The sequence below is a fragment of the Arachis ipaensis genome, chromosome B3 (genome assembly GCF_059453495.1).
Source record: "Arachis ipaensis isolate K30076 ecotype BB chromosome B3, ASM5945349v1, whole genome shotgun sequence".
Classification (NCBI taxonomy): domain Eukaryota; kingdom Viridiplantae; phylum Streptophyta; class Magnoliopsida; order Fabales; family Fabaceae; genus Arachis; species Arachis ipaensis.
The window spans coordinates 52674894-52693642 of record NC_142438.1 but is presented as its reverse complement, the minus strand read 5'-3'; the positions used below and the strand labels follow the sequence as shown (position 1 = coordinate 52693642).

Below are 18749 nucleotides of genomic sequence, written 5' to 3'. Positions count from 1 at the left end.
TTAATTACCCCCAAATTGAATCTTTGGTTAGCTTAAGATAGAGATTGTGTATCAACTAAGTGTGGAAAAACTGTGGAAACTTGGGTTAATGAAAAGTGTACAGTGTTTAAATGATAAAATATTGGGAATTTGGGTACCTACTCATGTGAGACCAGAAAAAATTAAAAATCCATGTGCATTGATATGTTATGTTTACTTTTATATTTTTACTCAAAAAAAATCCAAAAATATTCAATAAATAAGTAAATAAATAAGGGGACAAAATTACCCCAATGCTAAGTTAAGTTAATGAAAAGATCAATGCATATGTGATAAAATTAAAAGAAAAGTTGGTACATGAGTATGTGATACAAAAATGCGAATTATGGGTAGCTAGACATGAATTAGAGTTATATAGAGTGTATGTATGTTAGGTGAAAGCTTAGGTTAATCAAGGATTCAATTTATAGCTCACTTACCCATACATATATCCTCACCCTTACCTTAGCCCTATTACAACCTTGAAAAGACCTCATGATGTTTGCATTGGTACATTAAATATTTGTTGATTGGTTAGGTGAAGAACAAAGTTTAGAAAGCATGACTAGGAAAGAGTAGAGTGATTACCCTATACACTTGAGTGACTAGAGTGCATATACACCATCAGTGAGGGTACAATGCTTGATTCTATGTTCCCTGCTTTCATGAGCCACCTTCTCACAAGTTTACTTGTCTTTTATTATATGATTTGAATTAGTGGAATTTGATTTATTTTGTTTTGGAGAACTTATTTACTTTTAACCAAGTAGACAAAAACATCTTAGCATATAGTTGCATTCATAGGTTACATTTCATGAGTCTTACTTTCCCTTATTTAGTCTTTTAATCTCCTTGAGCTAAGCATGAGGACATGCAAATGTTTAAGTGTGAGGATGTTGATAAACCACTATTTTATGGTTTATCTTGTACTCATTTGGGTGGTTTTTATCAAGTCCTTGCACACTTATTCATACAAATTGCATGATTTTACAATTCCTTCCTAGTTTTGTTCTATGGTTGAAAACTTGCTTCCTAAAGTCTTTAATTTGTGTATTTTAAATCCCCTTTTTACCATTCGATGCCGTGATCTGTGTGTTCAGTATTTTCAGGTTTTATAGGACAGGAATGGCTTGGAAGATGGAAAGGAAACATGCAAAAATAGAAGGAGCACAAGAAATAAAGGAGACAACCAGCGAGCATCGACGCGCACGCATGGCTCACGCGTGCGCATGATCTGGAGATTTTACAGTGACGCGTGCGCGTACTTGACGCGTACGCGTGGATTAGAGTTCTGCAAGATGACGCGTGCGCGTGCCTGATGCATACGCGTGACACGCGAAATTGATCAGCAACGCGTACACGTGACTGACGCGTACGCATGACATGCGCGATTTGCAGAATTAACAGAAAACACTGGGAACAATTTTAGGTCGAGTTTTGACCCAGTTTTTGGCCCAGAAACACAGACTAGAGCCAGGGAACATGCAGAGACTCAACACACATTCTCATTAGCGTAGTTTTAGGTTTTTAGATTGGGAATCTAGAGAGAACTCACTCTTCCTCTAGGTTTTCTACACATTCATAGTTTATTAGTTTTATGCTTTGCTTTGGATATTGAGAGAGTCATCACCTCCGTTGAAGTTACTATTCTAGTTTGTTTCCTTATTCCTTTACTCTTTTAGTTACTTATTAATCCTGTTCAGATAATTATGTTGCATTTTGAATTTATTAATACAGAGAATTACTTTTTCCTTTAATTGATTTTCAATCCCTATTTATTTAATTCATCATGTCTTCTTCTTATATTTCTATGAGCGTTATATTCATGTCAATGGAGTAGATTTCTAGCTTGACATGGGGGTTGATTAAAAGGAGACACTTGAGTTGAAATGCTTAAGTGATTAGTTAAATTGGAAGTTGTTGGCTAATTCTCTATTTACTAACGCTAGACCTTCCCAAGGGAGAGGACTAGGATTTGCGAATAAGAGTTAGCTCAATCACTTGACTTTCCTTTATTTAGTAAGGGTTAACTAAGTGAAAACAACAACCTCTTTATACTACACTTGAGAGAATTCCAACATGGATAGAACTTCCAATTAATCATTCCCCCAGTCAAGGCTTTTTATTTTGAATAATATAAATCCCATTTAATTTTCATTGCACTAAATTACAATTATTTATTTTCTGTCATTCAACTCTCAAAATTTCTCAAAAAACTTCTGATTAATAAAATAGCACCCTTTTGTCAACTCGTTGGGAGACGACCTGGGACTCATACTCCCAGTATTTTTATTCTAATTTTTGTGACAACCCTTCAAAATTGATAAGCGGATTCTAGTTGGTTAAGAACTATACTTGAAACATATTTCTATATTAATTTCTTAATCGGCCAGTTTCCGCCATCCATCACCAATCTTTCCAGAGTAAGGAGGAAGCTGTGCTGAGTGTAAAGGATTACAACATCTGGTGTGGAGTTGAGTATATGGTGATGGAGTCAGACCATCTCAAATACCACGGGAGATGGAAGGAGTTTGGAAAAGGGTGCACGTAGATGATTCGTATCACGCTGCGGCAAAGGAAGAGCACCTGAGAGGTTAGGAGGTACAACTGACCGCACACGTATTTGGCCACATCGATATCGAGCGACGATAAACAGCTTGATTATCATGTCATATTTGCGAGGATCTTTCCGTTGGTCAGAGCCAATGCGTCGGTTACGATTAAGGTGTTGCAGAAAGCAACAAAGGTAACCTATGGTTTCAGGCCTAGCTATACGAAGGTCTGGATGGTGAAGCTGAAGGCAGTAGCACAGATCTACAGTGACTGGGAGGAGTCTTATGGCAAGTTGTCCCGTGGGATCCTTGGGGTGACATCCACCATGGAGGGTACAATTGCTCTGCTGAAGACCTCTTCGGTTAGAGTGGGTGATTAGGTTGATGAATCAACTGTCTACTTTCATCGTCTTTTTGGACATTTCCTCCCTGTATTGAGGCTTTCCGACATTGTAAACCACTAGTCAGTATTGACAGTATGCACTTATACAGCAAGTATGGAGGGACTTTGTTGTTGGCTATTGCTCAAGATGTGGTTATGATTTTTTAACCGAGTATCGATATTTGGCTTTTTGTATGTATACCCCTACTACATTCTACATCCTAAATTCCAAAGTCTAATACTCAACTATAAGGGTTAAATTATAAATTCTAGTTCCTCTACACTACATACTATATTCTATTTAACAAATGCTAATGCTCATAAAAATAAAGCAAAGCTAATCTTGTCAACAATGGCACCGGCAATATGGGCAACGCCATTCAGTCGAAACAAGCTCTGTTCGTCTGCCATGATGTCCAACTGAAGGTCAGTGCTGAGAAACGCCGAATCCTCTCTTAAAGTACTCCTTCCTGTCTCTAGAATTTCCTCTCTCTATCCAAATTCAAAATCCATACCAAATGAGGAATCCACGGCTGCCTTCCACGGTTTTATGAACACTCTCAACGTAAACCGCTATTGCCTGTAACAGTTTATGCACATGCCAGTTTCCACCGAAACCGCTGCTACATGTAGCGGTTTCTTTTCAAAACACCAACTTACGTAAATTACGGCTATTAGTAGCGGTTTACGTACTCCTATAAATCGCTACTGCCAATAGCAGTTTCTATAAAAATATGAAAAATTGCATTTCGATATTGCCATTTCAAAAGTTATATTTGAGTAATATTTTTCTCCAAATGATTTATTTAAGTGAATTGTCTTTATTATGAACTATTTTATTAATTAACAATAACATAAATAAAAAATGGATTAATAGTCTCGTGCCTACAATCTTCGTATATATGAGCTATGTGTACAACACATTCTTGATTCACCATATATTCAGAACGAATCAATTTCACATGAATCCTAATTGCATGGGCAACTACATTTACATAGGTAAAGTAAATACTAATTTTGAACAAAAATAAATGCCTTTTCTTTCGTGTTAATTTGTACAAATTAAATCATTAAACATCATATACGTATACAAGTAAATATGAGTTTTGTACAAAAGTTAACATATTCTTCCTCCGTACTTTTACAAATTAGTAAAAATGATATGCATAGATAAATATATACGAATTTTAAATAAAGTATTTTAGTTCTTATGAATTAAAAGGTTACTTGAGCAAAATTATAGAAAATAAATTAGGGACAAAAAATTATTACGATCTTTCTATTACGAGTTTTTTATGTCTCAAGTTTGTTGTTCTCAATATTGGAGTCTTGGAAGAATGTACCTGTAAACATTTTAATGCTCAAGTTAACATAGACAGTAAAAAACACTAAATTAGAGATGATACTTAAGTGCATATCTTTATAATAGTACATATATCATAATATTATAAGTTCATCTCCTTTTGTGATTATGAGGTCATGTATCATCTCTTACGTTTTGTAGCTTTTAGGATATAAAAAGTGGCTCATTGTTTTTATAATGATTTTCATTACGTATTTTTTATTGTTATGAACTGTTCATGATTTTAACAGATATGGAAACATTTTTTTAAATAGCAATCCACAAGTTGGAGGTTCAGAATTGTGGAGGAGAGAAAACTTAAGGTTTGATTTGGGAGTTGGTGAATTCAAATTCATGTGATGCACAAATTGGACCTTTGGTATTTTGTGATCAAATTTTTTTTTTAAGTCTAGACCAAATCGGTAGGTCAGTTTTACAGTTTAAAAAAATAAAAAATCTGATTATCCAAATCAGTAGGTCAGTATTGTGGATTTAAAAAAAAATTAAATTTAGATATGCATATCTGAGGGTCCAATTTGCAGTGTAAAATTTTATCTCTTCTTCAGCTCACCTCCTGCTTCTTTTTCTCTTTCGTTTCACTTTGTTATATTTCAAATAGTGTGGAAGAGAGTGAGTGAGTGATCCTAGTTTAAAATGAATGGAGAATAGAACTATGCTGAAATTATATTATGATAGTTAGATCTTGTTACAAATACATGATGGAGTGAGATTTATGTACGACAATCTATGTGATGTTATTGTTCCTTTTACATTACTATTTGAAGAACTAAAAAATGTTATTTGAGAGAGGATAAATTCTCATTTATCAAAGACAGTATCGAGTATCTTGTATCGACATCATGTATCAGTATTTGGTAGGTTTGTTCATTTTCAAACGAAGTATGTCACCGACGATACGAGCATGCAAGAGATGTTTTCAATCTACTATAAACTTCGATCGCAAGTGTCGTTTATCGAATTGTACATTGACTTTGAACAATCTGAAGCCAAGAAGTGCAAAAGCAACTATGAGGTTATTGATCCAAATGAAGATGTTAAAGTTGATGACACCGTGGACGCAGATGTGGCAGAAGTTGCAAATGCATTAGCAAACCAACATTCGTTTGAAGAACCCTCTTTTATGCGTACGTTAAATCTGGAGGCTATGTATGCACCAAAATTTTTTGAATATCTAAATGCAAGTATGTAATTTAGAGTACTATATGGTAGTTTTATAAGATAAAAATAGTTAAGTTTAGTATAATATAGTATAATAATTGTTAAATTCTTTATGCAAATAGCGATGATTAATTACATTTGTAGAATAAAATAAAATGCTATTAGGTCTTTATTTAGTATAAAGACTATAATTTTGTATTTGTTTAATTTATTTTGTATGTGTAATCTTTTAATTTTTTATATTTAAATAAATGTATATATTATATATGTATTTTTATAATTAAAATTTTAAAGTTTTAAAATTGTGAGTATATATTATATATTTTTATATATATGTATTTATAATATATTATACGGATACTGTATATTTATATATTTTCATATTTCTACATACTATATTATATTTGTAATATCCTAATTTTTTGAATCAAATCATTATTTAATATTTAATAACTAATTAATTAATTAGAATAGTAATGATTTAAGATTTGAATTTAAAATTTAAACAAACGAGAGTACTAGTGGTATGATGTATGGTATTGTTTGATACATCATAAATAGGGATGTTACAATAATAAACATAATCATAAATAAAACAAAGATAAAATAAGAACAATCATGATCACACTTTTCATTGCACTTTTCATTACTTTTTATCGTAGCTTTTATGGAAGGTATTGAGTTCAAACCAATATAAAAGGTGGGAGTCCCTTTCCCTTACCGAAGGTTCTTATCCCAAACGTTTTGGCGATCACCTTCCCTTACCGAAGGATCATCTCGATCGATCACATTCCCTTACCGAAGGATCATATCGATATCTTATCTTTGGGGGTCACCTTCCCTTACCGAAAGATCATTCCCTCAGTTCAATTTACAATCAAGGTTATTTAGACATACACAAAAAGGGAGTCATATCAACAAAGATATATATTATTATATAAAATTGATGGAATAGTCTCCTTTCCTTACCGAAGGTTCTTATCCCAAAGGTTTGCCGATCACCTTCCCTTACCGAAGGATCATCTCAATTATCTTGTCTTTGGGGGTCACCTTCCCTTACCGAAGGATCATTCCCTTAGTTCAATTTACAATCAAGGTTATTTAGACATACACAAGAAAAGAGTTATATCAACAAAGATATCTTATTATATAAAATTGATGGGAGTCTCCTTCCCTTACCGAAGGTTCCCAAAAGTTTGTCGATCACCTTCCCTTACCGAAGGATCATCTCGATTATCTTGTCTTTGGGGGTCACCTTCCCTTACCGAAGGATCATTCCCTCAGTTCTTTATGCACATAAGATTTTTATTATAATGCATAATGCGTATGAAGGGAAGAGATATTATATCATGACATGTAATGCTAACATCTATATATGACATAAAAATTAGCATAAAACCCCAACCTCGAGTAAAGTTCCGATAGGTGTTCTGATGCAAATAGATGCGATTTGTTAGTGAAGAGAGACTTGTTCCATAGCTAGACTTTGTGTATACTAGAATGTTTTGTATAGAAAAAGAGAATAGAATGAGAAAGGAAGGATCAAATAGCATGTGCAGATTATGTTAGGAGGCATTTAGGTGAAATCTTCAATCTGAATCGTCACTTTGTGAGCTCTATAACTTTTTCTACATTTGGAATTTGGAAATATCTATTAGAGATAAATTTATAGAGAATTGAATTATCTTTAAAAAAAATTTTAAACGAAGTCAATTGAATAACCACAGCTTGAGATATTTCCGAAATACTATTAGTATATCCGGCTGGCTGATAAGAGCGCGATTTTCTACTATGAACTTGTAACCGATTTATCTACCTAATTTAATTTGAATTTGATTTTATATTGAACTTAAGGAATAGAGCTAGTATTCTTATCTTTTCATATAACTAAATATCATTCAAATCTAATAAATGTAGAATTAATTATGACTATATTTTAAAAGGTTGTTTATTGTCGGTTAGAGATTTACTACCACTAGTACTCTCGTTTGTTTAAATTTTAAATTCAAATCTTAAATCATTACTATTCTAATTAATTAATTAGTTATTAAATATTAAATAATGATTTGATTCAAAAAATTGGGATGTTACAATATTTATATATTTATACATTTAATTTAGATAAATATATAAATATATAATATAAGTATATACATATACCTAATATTTTTATATTTATACATACTATATATATTTATATTTATAATATATATTTATAAATATATTTTTATTTTAATATTTATGATTTGTATATTCAAATTTTACATATTTGTATACACTTACATACATATGTACTTTTTAAGTTTATGTCATGGTGTTGTTGCTGCGGAGCCTCCTGTTATGATAGATGGTGAATTCATCGTAGAAATGGAATATAGTTCTTGGTATTCGTAGAGACATAGACTATCAGATGTATGAGTCGGAATTCCAAACATTTTATGTCAAATTTACACAGTATATATGACACAAATTGTGATTGGCTGATTAGGATTAGTATGATCCAGAAGAAATATTGTTGAGATAAAGAGATATAATGGTAGTCACATTTGTACTAGAGCCACTATTCTCATGACTATTCCAAGCTGAATTCCATCATAATTGTAAAAAAATCACGAAGCAGTGGCATAAATTTTCAATGAACCGCTGACCCAAACTTATCAGCAAACAAGATTGATCCAAACAATAATAATATATGACACTTCACATACTTCTCGATGGCAACTCGATCATTTTAGATGTAATCCATCTTTTAGATTTCTAATCCAAGTAATCTTGATATAACTTCCTCTATAATTACTAATCTTCAGTGCAATCCCAAATTGATGTAAGCATTTAGCTTCCATGGCCTTATGACTAGTCATAGTTATTCCTGTCACGGGAAGGTTATTTATTAAAATACCTAGAATTAGAGCCATATTTTTCAACGTAATGGTACACTCACCAATCGGAAGATGAAAGGTGTGAGTATCGAAATATCATCTTTATACTAGAGCTATTACCAAAGCTGACTGACCTTGGATCACTCCAATTTGAGATACGTAATAAAATTTGATGGCCCGCAAAATAGGCTTAACAATCGAATTGGATGCATCTTGTAGATTCATGTGGATAGGCCTCAAGATTAGTATACTCTACAAAATATGGACAAATAATAACTTAAGTTATCTCAATTAATTAATCATATATAACTATATAAGTTAAAACACTTATAACTAACATGAACATTATAAAAACTATTTCAACCACTATACTAAACTAATTTTTATATTAAACTAACTAGTATACTTAATAAAATTATCCACTAAATTAATTTTAACTTAATTATCATTATCAATAATTTTGTTGCATATACATACACCAAAGTAAAATAATTAATTATATTGCTACATATACCGTAGGTAATAATTAATTCTCTTAGCTTAGTTATTAACATTATAGCAATAAATACTTCTAATCTCTAACAAATAACATTAAATTTTTCTCAAAATTATAACCATTTATTTTCATTAGCATTTTAACTATATTATGAATCTTAATATTACTAAAAACTTAAAATTTAAAATGCTATTTATTCTATTAGATAAAAGTATACTTAATAAATTAAAATAACAATTATAATTTATATTCTCATACAATCTAAAATAATTAATCAAATTGTTCACAAATTCCAAATTAAATTCTATTAATTAATTTGGTAACATTGCTTAATTAAATTGTTACGCACCAACACTAAATACAAAATAGCAAATATTCTACTATGTATTACTATCAATAAAATTAACCAATAAATTCAATACTAATTGCTATTATTTTTTAACAAATACAATTAATAAACCTATAAAATAAATTGAGTTAATATTCAATTTGGTCCCTAAATTTGCACACGAGACTCAATTTAGTTCCTGAAAATTTAATTGATTTTCTTTAATCTCCAAACTTTGCAAATGTGACTCACATTAGTTCCTAGAAAATTTTTTAGCATAAAAACGTTAATGAAGCATTGATGTGCACAACCAAATATCATATCGGAACTTGTAAAATGCCGCTGTTTTAATTTTGGCACTCAAATAGCTAAAAAACGGTGCCGAATCACTTGTTTTAGGAGTAAAAGTTTCAATAAATACCACTTACGATATTTTTTTGGGCTATTTGATTTCCAAAAAAAAAAAACAACGTTGTTTTACAGAGTCCAACGTGGCATTCGGCTTTCCATGTCGCGTTCCATTATGTTTGTGCCCTAGGGACTAAAATAAGTCACATTCGCAAATTTTGGGGACTAAATAGAGGCAATTGAAACTTCAAGGACTAAATTAAAGCTCGCGAATAAGTTGAGGGAGAAAATTGAGTATTATCTCTACTCACACCCTTGGGTTATTATTTTTAAGAGGAATGCCTAAAATGGTCCCTGAAATTCCCAACTCGCTTCAGATTAGTCCCTCACTTTTTAAAATGACCAAATAAGTCCCTCACTCTCAAAATCGTGAATCTCCGTTAGTCCAAAAGTTACTAGACATTTTAACGGCGCTGAGGTGTACAGTTAAGTGCCAAGTTGGCACTTAACTAACGCTGATGTGGACAGACAATGAATTCAACTCAAATTGGTGTTCCAAATTTGATTAAAATGCCCAAATTGATCCAATTTTTACTTATAAAACCCTGATCCCCAAATGTTCACCTTTGTTCTTCGTCTCTACTCCTCTCCTTCTCGCTGTTGTTCATCTTTGTTCTTCGTCTCCACTCTTCTCTTCCTTGTTGTTGTTCATCTTGTGAAGCTCTGAAAAGTTGCTCTTTTGGGTGAGGCATGATGGGCGGTGGTGATGAAAGTCAAGGAAGCTCAAGCAAGAACAACTCCAGTGGGAGAAACTACAGTAACCGGAAAATTCGAACCAGGGGTAAGAACAGTGTATTCTACAATTGTGGGTTGCATACGGTGATTAAGTACTTAGCGACGCCAGAGAATCCAGGAAGACCTTTTCATGGGTGTCCCAACTATCAGGTAAAATTCTCTATTTAATGGAATTGTTAAGTTGATACAGGTTTAAAAGGATGATTTGGTGATTGTTAGTTTAATGTTTCTTTTTACATTATTATAGTTTGGAGTTCACTATAATTTCTTTCGTTGGGCTGATGGATATGAAGAACAAGATGTGGTTCAGGTTGCATAAGAAATTTTTAATGAACTCAATTGGAGAATGAAATCTTTAAAGAGTAGTATTAGTACATTGAAGATGCTGATATTGTTGCTGTTGTGTATTGTAATAACTATTATGTTTGGTTTTGGTATTTGGTTGTTTTGGTTTTTAGTTAAAAAATAGCATAGTGTGAATGTGTCCATGATCATTATGTAATGATTTATGATTATAAATGACTGAAGTTAAGTTTCTTTCAACTTTGTATCTCATTAACCTAGATATTAACCTGAATGAAGGATAATATAATGACAAAATAAAGCTAATAAATACACATCTTTAACTAAATCAACTTGTAATATATCATTATAATTATAATAACCATGGCAATGGTGTTGTCTTAACAAAAGCACATAATAGTGTCAATTATGTAACAGCATAGTGCAAAATACAAAATATAAACTAGGCCAAAAGTTTATAGTTAGGGCCATACCACCATGAACAAACACTAACAAAATACAAGTTCATACTTAATCCATCACAACGCAAATTAAAAGCAACACCAAATTGTTTTGACTATCAGAAAATAACAACTAAAGTCTTCATGACATCATCAAGCTTTCTTTCTTGGTGCCTTAAATCCAGGTGTTGGAACAAACTTCAAAGCTTCCATCTTTTCAGATTTTCCTGCACTTGCTCCTTCCATTGTCTCCCTTGAAACTACATCAGCAACACCAACATTTGACTTTGAAAAACTGGCTGCATCAACAGATGGCCTAACAATTGAAAATTTGTTTTGCCTAGTTATCTTTCGCTTGGGCAACTGTCGATCATAACAACAGGAATTAACCACAATACTAATATTTACAACATTAATAGTAATAATTGATCATAATACTCAATAAAATTGTTTAAATTGTGGCTTGTAAATAATTTTAGTAACATAAATTACCTTAGCAGTACCTTGAGGAACAACACCTTGAGCAATAATATGTTGAGCAGTAGCAGTATCTTCTACAACAGTACCTTGTTGGGCACTACCTTCATCACCAACTTGATTATCAACTTGAGCATTTTGTGGGGTTTCTTCACCAGCTTCATCATCAGCTTGTTCTACAGCTGTTGCTGCCTCCTCTGCCTTTAGTTTTTTTTACAACTTTGCACCCCCTTGTAGTGTGACCAACATCGCCACAAGTTCCACAAGTGAACTTGCCATATTTCTTCGTTAATTTTGTAGACTTTCTCTCTTGATTGCCTCCAACAGAGGCCTCATGTACATCCTTCTTTCTTGCATAGAGCTTTGGTCTCCCACGTGGTTTTGGTCTTGCCGGGAGTAAACAGTGAGAGTACTCAGACTTGTCCTACATCTCTTCTCCTCTTACCGGGTTGATATGAAGCTCATATGTCTTATTGTAAGATCCCATTGTCAACCATGCAAGAACATAGTTCTCAGGTCGACTATTCCTACATGAAATAGCCGCGATGGCATGACGGCAAGGTAATCCTAAAAGGAAGGTTGAGCGGATAATCTATACGCTTTTTGGCATTGTTTTTAGTATATTTTAATTAGTTTTTATTATATTTTTATTAGTTTTTAAATAAAAATCACTCTTCTGGACTTTACTATGAGTTTGTGTGTTTTTCTGTGATTTTAGGTATTTTCTGGCTGAAATTGAGGGACCTGAGCAAAAATCTGATTCAGAGGCTGAAAAAGGACTGCAGATGCTGTTGGATTCTGACCTCCCTGCACTCAAAGTAGATTTTCTGGAGTTACAGATGCCCAATTGGTGCGCTCTCAATTGCGTTGAAAAGTAGACATCCTGGGCTTTCCAGCAATATATAATAGTCTATACTTTGCTCGAGATTTGATGGCCCAAACCGACGTTCCAAGTCAGCTCAAGAATTCTGGCGTTTAACTCCGAAACTGGCACAAAAGCTGGAGTTAAACGCCCAAACTGGCACAAAAGCTGGAGTTTAACTCCAAGAAAAGTCTCTACACATGGAAGCTTCAATGCTCAGCCCAAGCACACACCAAGTGGGCCCGGAAGAAGATTTCTGCATTAATTACTGATTTCTGTAACCCTAGGCTACTAGTTTTCTATAAATAGGACCTTTTGCTATTGTATTTTTCATCTTGGGACGTTTAGTCCTTAGACCTTTGAGACTGGCCATTCGGCCATGCTTACACTATTTGTTCTTATGTATTTTCAACGGTGGAGTTTCTACACACCATAGATTAAGGTGTGGAGCTCTGCTGTTCCTCATGAATTAATGCAATTACTACTGTTTTTCTATTCAATTCACGCCTACTTCTTCTCTAAGATATCACTTGTTCTTTAACTTGATGAATGTGATGATCTATGACACTCATCATCAGTCTAACCTATGAACGTGTGCCTGACAACCACCTCCGTTCTACCTTCGATTGAGTGTGTATCTCTTGGGTTTCTAATCTAAGATTGGAACCTTCGTGGTATAGGCTAGAATTATTGGTGGCTATTCCTGAGATCCGAAAAGTCTAAACCTTGTCTGTGGTATTCCGAGTAGGATCTGGAAAGAAATGACTGTGACGAGCTTCAAACTCGCGATTGTGGGGCGTGTGACAGACGCAAAAGGATCAATGGATCCTATTCCAACATGATCGAGAACCGACAGCTGATTAGCCGATGTTGTGACAGAGCATCAGGACCATTTTCACTGAGAGGACGGGATGTAGCCATTGACAACGGTGATGCCCAACATAAAGCTTGCCATGGAAAGGAGTATGAATGATTGGAAGAAGGCAATAGGAAAGCAGAGGTTCAGGGGGAACAAAGCATCTTCATACGCTTATCTGAAATCCACCAAAGAATTACATAAGTATCTCTATCTTTATTTTATGTTTTATTTATCTTTTAATTATCAATTCTTCATCACCATCTGAATCCGCCTGACTGAGATTTACAAGATGACCATAGCTTGCTTCAAGCCGACAATCTCCGTGGGATCGACCCTTACTCACGTAAGGTTTATTACTTGGACGACCCAGTGTACTTGCTGGTTAGTTGTGCAGAATTGTGACAAAGTGTGATTCACGTTTGAGAGCACCAAGTCTTTGGCGCCATTGTTGATGATCACAATTTCGTGCACCAAGTTTTTGGCACCGTTGCCGGAGATTGTTCGAGTTTGTACAACTGACGGTTCATCTTGTTGCTTAGATTAGGTACTTTTCAGAATTTTTAAGAATGAATTCTAGAGTTTCAAGGTGATGTTCTTACCATCACAAAAGCTGATTGATTCCCATCAATTTAGCTATTGAATGTAATGTCCTGCTGAAGCTTGGCCAAACATGTCTAATCTTTTTAGAGTGAAGCTTTAGACTAACATTGCATGATTCCTGGAATTCTCATTAAAAGTTTTGATTCTCTTTATTTTCTTTTCCATATAAGTTTCAAAAATCACAAAAAAAATTTAAAAATCATAAAAATAAAAAATATTTTATGTTTCTTGTTTGAGTCTAGTATTAATTTTTAAGTTTGGTGTCAATTGCATGTTTCTGTTCTTCTTTCATTTTTCAAATTCATGCATGTTCTTCATTACTCTTCAAGTTGTTCTTGATGATTTCATTGCTCTAATCTTTAAATTCTCTTGTTTTGTGTGTTTTGTTGTTTCTCATATGCATTCTCAATTTGTTAGTGTCTTTTATATGAAAATTTTTAAGTTTGGTGTCCTGCATGCATTGTTTATTTTATCTTAGTTGCATTCTTATTGTTTCTCATCATTAAAAATTCAAAAATATTTTCAAAATTGTGTCTTTTCAAGTCAATAATACAGAGAATTGAAGATTCAGAACATTCAGCAGAGGAATCAAACAGAAAAAGCTGGGCGTTCAAAACGCCCAGTGAAGAAGGAAAACTGGCGTTTAAACGCCAGCCAGGGTACCTGGCTGGGCGTTTAACGCCCAAAAAGGTAGAGATTTGGGCATTAAATGCCAAAATGGGCACCATTCTAGGCGTTTAACGCCAGGATGACACTAGAGGGAAGATTTTGTTTTTAATTCACATTTTTTCAAGTTTTCATATTTTTTCAAAATCAAATCTTTTTCAAATCATATCTTTTCAATCATATCTCTTTCAAAATCAATTTCTTTCCATTTTATATTTATTTTTACTATTTTCAAAAATCCTTGCTTCAATTCAAGATTTACTTCAAAAATTTTCAAGTTGTTACTTGCCTATTAAGAAAGGATCAAATTTTAAATTTTAGAATCATATCTTCTAATTTCTTGTTAGTCAAGTAATCAACTTTAGTTTTAAAACTTTCTTTTTCTAAATTGATTTTCAATCATATCTTTTCAATCACATCTTTTTCAAAATTAATTTTTTTCAATCAAATTTTTTTCTAATTTCAAAATCTTTTTTCAAAAATCACTTTATTTCTTTCCTAATCTTAGTTTTCGAAAATCTCAATCAAATTTTCAAATTTCTTTTTTAAAATCTTTTAATTAATTTTCGAAAATTCTTCCCCTCTTTTCACATCCTTCTATTTAAGGGACTAAGACTCCTCCTCAAGGTACAATTCGAACTCCCTCCTTCTTTATATGTTCGAATTCTCTTCTCCACCTCCTCCTTCTATTCTTCTTTTTCTCTGACACCTCAAGGAATCTCTATACTGTGACATAGAGGATTCCCTACTTTCTTGTTTTCTTCTCTTTCATATGAGCAGGAACAAAGATAAAGGCATACTTGTTCAAGCTGATCCTGAACCTGAAAGGACCTTGAAGAGAAAGCTAAGAGAAGATAAAGAACAATTCTCTTTAGAGGGCCTAACAGAACTCTTCAAAGAAGAAGAAACCATGGCAGCTGAAAACAACAACAATGCCAACAATGCAAGGAAGGTGCTTGGTGACTTTACTGCACCTACTCCTGATTTCTATAGGAGAAGCATTTCAATCCCTACCATTGGAGCAAACAACTTTGAGCTTAAGCCTCAATTAGTTTCTCTAATGCAACAGAATTGCAAGTTTCATGGACTTCTATTGGAAGATCCTCATCAGTTCTTAGCTGAGTTCTTGCAAATCTGTGACACTGTCAAGACCAATGGGGTTGACCCTGAAGTCTACAGACTTATGCTTTTTCCTTTTGCTGTAAGAGACAAAGCTAGAACATGGTTGGATTCACAACCTAAGGAAAGCCTGAACTCTTGGGAAAAGCTAGTCAATGCCTTCTTGGCAAAGTTCTTTCCACCTCAAAAATTGAGTAAGCTTAGAGTGGAAGTCCAAACCTTTAGACAGAAGGATGGTGAATCCCTCTATGAAGCTTGGGAGAGATACAAGCAATTGATCAGAAGGTGCCCTTCTGACTTGCTTTCAGAATGGAGCATCATAGGAATCTTCTATGATGGTCTGTCTGAACTATCCAAGATGTCATTGGATAGCTCTGCTGGAGGATCTCTTCATCTGAAGAAGACGCCTGCAGAAGCTCAAGAACTCATTGAAATGGTTGCAAATAACCAATTCATGTACACCTCTGAAAGGAATCCTGTAAATAATGGGATAACTCAGAAGAAAGGAGTTCTTGAGATTGATACTCTGAATGCCATATTGGCTCAGAATAAAATATTGACCCAACAAGTCAATATGATTTCTCAAAGTCTGTCTGAAATGCAAGCAGCAACAGGCAGTACTAAGGAAGCTTCCTCTGAAGAAGAAGCTTATGATCCTGAGAACCCAGCAATGGAAGAGGTGAATTACATGGGAGAACCCTATGGAAACACCTATAATCCTTCATGGAGAAATCATCCAAATCTCTCATGTAAGGATCAACAGAGACCTCAACAAGGTTTCAACAACAATAATGGTGGAAGAAACAGGTTTAGCAATAGCAAGCCTTTTCCATTATCTTCTCAGCAACAGACAGAGAATTCTAAGCAGAGCCACTCTGACTTAGCAACCATTGTCTCTGATCTAATCAAAACCACTCAAAGTTTCATGACTGAAACAAGGTCCTCCATTAGAAATTTGGAGGCACAATTGGGTCAGCTGAGTAAGAAAATTACTGAACTCCCTCCTAGCACTCTCCCAAGCAATACAGAAGAGAATCCAAAAAGAGAGTGTAAGGCCATAACCACATCTCACATGGCCGAACATGGAGAGGAGGAAGAGGCAGTGATTCCCACTGAGGAAGACCTCAATGGATGCCCACTGACCCCCATGGAGTTCCCTAATGAGGAACCATGGGAATCTCAGGCTCATACTGAGACAATAGAGATTCCATTAAATCTACTTCTGCCATTCATGAGCTCTGATGAATACTCTTCCTCTGAAGAGGATGAAGATGTTACTGAAGAGCAAGTTGCTAAGTACCTTGGAGCAATCATAAAGCTAAATGCCAAGTTATTTGGTAATGAGACTTAGGAGGATGAACCTCCATTGCTCATCAAAGAACTGGATGACTTGACTAGGCAGAGATTACCTCAAAAGAGACAGGACCCTGGAAAGTTCTCAATCCATTGTACCATAGGCACCATGACCTTTGAGAAGGCTCTGTGTGACCTAGGGTCAAGCATAAACCTTATGCCTCTCTCTGTAATGGAGAAGCTAGGGATCATTGAGGTACAAGCTGCAAGAATCTCACTAGAGATGGCAGACAATTCAAAAAAACAGGCTTATGGACTTGTAGAGGATGTCTTGGTAAAGGTTGAAGACCATTACATCCCTGCTGATTTCATAGTCCTAGAGACTGGGAAGTGTATGGATGAATCCATCATCCTTGGCAGATCCTTCCTAGCCACAGCAAAAGCTGTGATTGATGTTGACAGAGGAGAATTGATCATTCAAGTGAATGGAGAATCCCTTATGTTTAAAGCTCAAGGATATCCCTCTGTCACCATGGAGAGGAAGCACGAAGAGCTTCTCTCAATACAGAGTCAAACAGAGCCCCCACAGTCAAACTCTAAATTTGGTGTTGGGAGGCCACAACCAAACTTTAAGTTTGGTGTTGAACCCCCACATTCAAACTCTAAGTTTGGTGTTGGGAGGTTCCAACATTGCTATGAACATCTGTGAGGCTCCATGAGAGCCACTGTCAAGCTATTGACATTAAAGAAGCGCTTGTTGGGAGGCAACCCAATTTTTACTTATCTATGTTAAATTTCTATTTTCTTTTGTTATTTTATGTTTTCTGTAGGTTGATGATCATGTGAAGTCACAAAAACAATTGAAAAAGCAAAAACAAAATGAAAAACAGAACACCCTGGAGGAGACAGTTACTGGCGTTTAAACGCCAGTAAAGGTAGCAGAATGGGTGTTAAACGCCCAGTCTGGCATCATTCTGGGCGTTTAACGCCAAAAAAGGGCACCAAACTGGCGTTTAACGCCAGGAATGGGCAAGAAGCTGGCGTTAAACACCAGAAATAGGCAGCAGCCTGGCGTTTAACGCCAGGATTGGTAGCAAGGGGCGTTTTGCACGCCACTTGGTGCAGGGATGAGATATCCTTGACACCTCAGGATCTGTGGACCCCACAGGATCCCCACCTACCCCACCACTCTCTCTCTTCTTCACCCATTCACCAATCACCTCAATACCTCTTCCCCAAAAACCCCTCACCTATCAAACCCCACCTACCTCACCATCCAAATTCAAACCACTTTTCCTCCCAAACCCACCCTCTATAGCCGAACCATACACACCCCTCTCACTCCTATATAAACCCATCTTCACTCCTTCATTTTCACACAACCTAAACACCACTTCTCCCCCTTGGCCAAAACACAAAGCCCACTCCATCTCCTCTATTTCTTCTTCTTCTACTCTCTTCTTTCTTCTTTTGCTCGAGGACGAGCAACCTTCTAAGTTTGGTGTGGTAAAAGCTAAAGCTTTTTGTTTTTCCATAACCATTTATGGCACCAAAGGCCAAAGAAACCTCTAGAAAGAGGAAAGGGAAGGCAAAAGCTTCCACCTCCGAGTCATGGGAGATGGAGAGATTCCTCTCAAGGGTGCATCAAGAACACTTCTATAAAGTTGTTGCCAAGAAGAAAGTGATCCCCGAGGTCCCTTTCAAACTCAAAAAGAATGAATATCCGGAGATCCGACAAGAGATCCCACTTATGGACAAGAGCATGAGGAATTTCCTCATCATGAAATCCCTGAGATACCTCAAGGGATGCA

At 34.9% G+C, this 18749-nt stretch overlaps 1 non-coding gene across 1 annotated transcript; it reads right to left on the bottom strand.

The window, feature by feature from the left end:
• Positions 1 to 15841: 15841 nt before the first annotated feature.
• Positions 15842 to 15945, bottom strand: LOC148570646 (small nucleolar RNA R71). The gene has a single exon (XR_015908991.1). It is a non-coding gene; the product is annotated as a small nucleolar RNA R71 (small nucleolar RNA).
• Between the last annotated feature and the right edge of the window lie 2804 nt (positions 15946 to 18749).